The sequence below is a fragment of the Varroa destructor genome, unplaced genomic scaffold, assembly GCF_002443255.2.
Source record: "Varroa destructor unplaced genomic scaffold, Vdes_3.0 BEIS01000001.1, whole genome shotgun sequence".
In the NCBI taxonomy this organism is placed as follows: Eukaryota; Metazoa; Arthropoda; class Arachnida; order Mesostigmata; family Varroidae; genus Varroa; species Varroa destructor.
The window spans coordinates 43,879,644-43,885,041 of NW_019211454.1; the positions used below are offsets into that span (position 1 = coordinate 43,879,644).

Here is a 5,398-nt window from a genome sequence, read left to right on the forward strand (position 1 = left end):
TAATCTTAGACCTGCTGTTCCTACCTACGCGCAGCTACTTTAAACACTGAGAAAGAATTAAACATAACTGGCTTAACATTATTAAAACAATACTGGTTGCTTATTGGGGTCTGGGGGATACGAGTGGTAAATATTGAGCTCAGTGTCCAGATTCATACGCTTGATGTGGCTCTCCCCTTTGCTATCTACATTCTCGAAAAGTCAAATAGGAACCACGTTTTGGGTCATCACGTTTTGTCGTAGCTCAAACTAACCGGTGCGATCAAAATTTCTGATAGTTTTTAAGGCATAACCTTATCGTAATAAAAAAAAATAGCAGATAAAGTATGCGTTAACAGTTCAATCAACAACGTTAAGCACTACGTGATTGAAATTTCAACAAAAAAAAATGGCAAAATATTTGATACATGTCACACAAAGACGACCAGATGGAAGTGTGTGTATGTGATAGAGATCACGTCCATTTTATCGCAACTCACAGACGTCTTCGGCATACTATCTATCTATATAAGAAATATTTTCGTTACGTAAGAGCTTGAACGTGATGCGTCCTCGAAGAGAGAACACGAATTGTAACTGCCCATCTCAAACCAGTATCTTGAGCCCCATATGCTGCCCTCTCCAATCCTCCATTAATCGCAGCGAAGGTATTGCCTTTTACCACTCATAGTATAGTAATTCCGCAGTATGAATGTCAATTATAGTAGCAAATGAACATCTCTTTGAGATGAGGTTCAGCGTACAGGCACCCTATCTACCGTTATGTTATATGGCGCGACGGGTTCTCGCCATTTGTCAGCTAACGCCGTTACAGTAACCATAATAGTATAAGCAGTAGTAGAGTGAAACGAATGTTGCCCCCAAGGGAACGCTGGCGATGCCGCCGCTGTTGTCTCTCCTGCCACTGCCATAGAGCTGCAATAGTAGCAGGAGCCGCAGTGATCAGTCGGAATCTCGCGAGGCTCTTGGTAGAAATGACGGCATTGTTCAGCTCGGGATTCCCGCAACTAGCACTCAACCTTGCCACTGCGTAACATCACCATTATAGGCACTGCAGCTCCTATCGCCCCTAGCAGCAACGGCAGTAGTAGGGCAAACAGCTGTTGCCGCTACCGCTAACTAAGCATTGCAGACAGTCCAGTTAGCTCGCGTAGATAGTCACTGGGTCAATCCAGGAGCAAGTGATACCGTCGTCACCGCTGTAACCGAACGTGCAACGCCGTCGTCGTACTTTCTTCTCGTCGAGCTAAAAATACAGAGACGACGACGACGACGACGACGACGACGACAACCACAACAGTAGCTAGCATTATCAGCACAGCTGATGCCGTCACTACGTCTGCAGCGACGCAGCGCTAATATCCCTAGTTCCCGCAGGCAACAGCTGCTGCTGTTACCGAAGCTGAATCCAGCTTTAATCTCGATAGCAGCAATGGTGGCAGGTAGCGGCGAGAGCATCAGTCACCAGCACTTCGTTCTTCACTGCTCCTTTTTCTTTTTCTTTATCGCCTGACTGTACGAAGTTTAGTAGGCCCCGCCTGTTAGCAGATCTTCGACGTGGTCGTTGTCGTTGCCGTTGTTATCGGTGTCGTTGTCTTCTTCTTCGTTGATGGTGTTACGCAATCGGGGTACCGAAGACGATGACGGCGGCGCTGGCGGCGACGATGGCTCGATCTGCAAACAGGCACAAGCGACAAGTGAAGGGGCGCATAGCTATTAGAAGAGAGAGAATAACGTTAGCCAGTTGGGGGGTAAAGGGGGCGGTGAATAGTTGTTACACGAAACGAATTAAAAGCGGTCATTCCAGCAGCATTAATGATAGTACCTGGGTAGTAATGGTCGAATGGTTACAATGCTTTATAGATAGTTAAATGGTTAGAGTGATGGACGTAGCTTGACTGAACTCAGGTGAGCTACGACGAGAGCGATGGTTTGACCTTTAGAATGGCATGAGTGCCGCTGCCTGAACCATTCGTTCACTCTGTTAATGCTCAAGCACCAAGAGATTGCTAGTAGTGATCTAGTAGGTATTAAGCAACAAATCCTTAGATACAGTTGTAGATGAAACTGGTATGTAATAAGGCTGTCAATTCTTTTCCTGGCCGCATTTCCAGGGATCTTGAAGCTGTCCGCTCATTTGTCCTAGATAACAAATGGGAACACAATTTAAATGTCAATAACTGAGATAATTCCGTCAGCATCAATCTGCGGGCTGTTTACTTTCATATGTAATCATTCTCAGTCTATTTGTTTGTGCTACCCCTCAAAATATAATCTGGTTATTCGAACGGATAGCTCGTTCATTCAAGCATAGAATACACAAAAAAGCTATCCTTCGTTGATAGGTGGGTTTCATCTAACCAGAGTAATGAGGACTCTAGTGAAGGCACAGGCTCGAAATGTGTATTCAGACAACTTAGCAAGAGAGCAGGCTGGCTAAACAGAATCGAATTGCCCCCGCAGCAGCAGTAATAGATCTGACAGCCCCAGTATCCATCCATTTGTATACATTGGCGACTCACAATGAATTTAGTCTAAGTCGATACATGCGGCAGGCAACAGCCAGGCCGGCAGACAGGCTCCAACTATTCGCAGTCCGCTTTTCAGATTAGTGATAAACTACTTCGAACCAAGGACACGAAGCAGCGAGGAGGCGGTGGCCTTCAACGGGTTTATCTCTACGGAAGAGGTAAAGGATAAGAAAGCATTGTACAGGGCGATTCTGCCTCAATTCTGCTAAACCTAAACGAGTATGCCTTCGTCAGTAAAAGTGGGCAAATCAAGACTACAACGACAGTAAGCTTACAGGTCTTTTTCTTATTTATTTATTCTAGATAGCACAGAGCGGACAGAGTAATTGACTTGCAAATTATTGCAAATGTATACGTATGTATATCTGGCTGTGGTACAACAAGTACTCGATTCTTTTTCTTTTATTATTCCTGTATAGTAAAATATAGTATTTTGCCCCTTGCTCCATAATGATAATAGAAGCTGCAGTATAGGCGTGTACGTTCTTCAAAGCAAATTCAGCAGACCGAAATTTGAAGGCGGTTGGCGGCAAGTACGAGCATAGATCATAGATGTAAAGCCCGATGTAAGAAATATACACTCGATAGAGTATCGTCTAGTTAGGAGAATTCGTAAAATAATTCTAGATTCAGTATGTATCTATGGTATTCTCCAGCATTCGCATTATCTCCACACGGTGGAGTTGGAACTGGTATCTCTACACATCTGCTCTTGACCCTTAATCAAGCCTATCAATAGATTTGTCTGCGTGATGTTCGGTATGGTCAAGTTGACCGCTAAACATCGACGGTTGTGTTTATACTAAATAGAACGAAGTTATCGTTGGCATCGTAGCTATATTGTTTATGTTCTATTTTGCATTACTGGATTCTTAATCCCGTCGCAAGCTAACTTCCAAACAGGAGGCGTTACGGATATGACAAACAAAGCAAAAAACGACAGTGTTGAGTACTCACTGCACCGACCTGCCGGCCAGGTCCACTTGACGGGCGACTACGTATCGATTTCCAGGGCTACGCAGTTTTGCTCCATCTGTCCAACTTTTTTTGAGGGCATACCATTGCTCCGTCGTTCATTCCTTTTCTTGTCAAGGGGTTCTTTTATCGGATGGCGGTACCATGATCGGTACGGTACAGTCAAGTAAGGACAGCGCCGTGGCGTAACGTAAGGTTGTCTTCGAACGAATCGACGACCCCGTGTGTCATCGACGGCGACGTACAAACATCGCTACAGAATAAGTGAGTCGTGGCATCTCATATCAAGACCGATGCCAGTCTCTGAGTATCTAGCATCAACCGCTGTCAGCGTGCTCTTCTCACAAATCGTGGTCGCCATATTGCTAAATGGAGCCGGCAGGAGTACAGTTTGACGTAATCACTGTGACGGCAACAGCGGGATTAATCGACTTCAATGACACCAGAAGTTTTCGCCAGGCGATACACGATCATCATCAACGATTCGAGATAACTGTAGCAGGTGAAGCTGTGGCGACAGCAGCAGCAGCAGCAGTCGTCATCAATGAGGCTGTACGCGTCTATTAACGTTGTTCGCTGCGTAGGGAGAAACATGTCTTCATTCGATGCTTAGACACACTTTAGGGCCCTCTGTTTGCCCTATAAAGTCCGGTTCATATAGGCCTAGAGTATAGGTCTACGATATGGCAGAAAGCCTTCGTACGAGATCAGGCCGATGACAACGGCAGACACCGACGAGGAGAAAGATGCTGTGTGTTTAACCTGTCCGTATGCCTTTATACTTGTATGCTGTATTGTAGTTTTTTGTGAACCCACACTCGTCTATTGTACGAGCATTTTGTCTAGTGTATCTTGGCAAGATAACGGGTCGGCACGGAGGAGGGTGCATAGGCCAGCGTTATTGTACGCGGGTGGCATCTTATTTTTGTTTGGGCAGATACAAGCCGTTATCGTGTACTTGCGTCGCTTGCCGCTGTTGTTTACTAATAGCTATTCAAACGATCGGAGCAAGAGCGGCTGGCCGGACAACGCGCACGTAGAACTGGTTGAAGACACTCACTTCATTTTCAACCGCTGCGAGTTTTAGCTGGCTAAGGCGACCAGCGTTTTCGGCGAAAACTTTCTACTAAGTCAAAGAGCGCCTAATTTAATCTGGGCTGTCCTACCTTGTACCCGTGTGGACGGCTAGCACGTTGAATCGATATACGATGCTGCGTGGCGACGCTTTCCGAACGATCATCTCTGCTAAGCCAAGGTTAGCCCAGTGATTTAGCAGGGGCCGACTGCAACGCCAGTCACCCATTTGACGAAGCTTCTCTCTAAAACGTAAGAAGAACGCGCTGATCGACGATGAGTGTCACTTGTCGTGACATTTGACTAGACATAAAGCGAATATATCACGTCCGATAATCAAGATCAATGCGCTACATGTCAGGAGATTGATCTTGAGTGTATGCGAAGACTTGTGACAAAGTCCTTGCATCACGTCAGCAGAGCCATTTTTATACAGGTCAAACACTGCCGATCTGCGACACACACACACATATATATATATATATATAAACCAATAGGGTTTTTTCAGGTATTATTTTGCAAGACTATTATAGTCGTAGTAGCAATCTAACGAGAAACCTTCGAGTACCGTTATATGTATCGAAATGTGTCTATCTATGTGTAGAAATATTAATCTACTGGCACATATTATACGAGGATTGAAACTGATCAGCGCAAATAAAATCTACTAAGATTTTTATATAATAACAAGGAAATATTTATAACAATTTGATACCGTTAGCTGCTGATGTTACTTGCTCCATTTCCTGGTCGATATAACACCCGTCTACCGTGAATACTTCTAGAGATGAAACTAAAAGCTAGAGGACCTTTGCTAG

At 44.8% G+C, this 5,398-nt stretch overlaps 1 long non-coding RNA gene across 1 annotated transcript; it reads right to left on the reverse strand.

Moving 5' to 3' along the window:
* Positions 1–435: 435 nt before the first annotated feature.
* LOC147758683 (uncharacterized) lies at positions 436–5,051 on the reverse strand. The gene is made up of 2 exons (XR_015324205.1): positions 3,489–5,051; positions 436–1,674 (listed from the first exon to the last, which is right to left on the reverse strand). It is a non-coding gene; the product is annotated as an uncharacterized LOC147758683 (long non-coding RNA).
* Between the last annotated feature and the right edge of the window lie 347 nt (positions 5,052–5,398).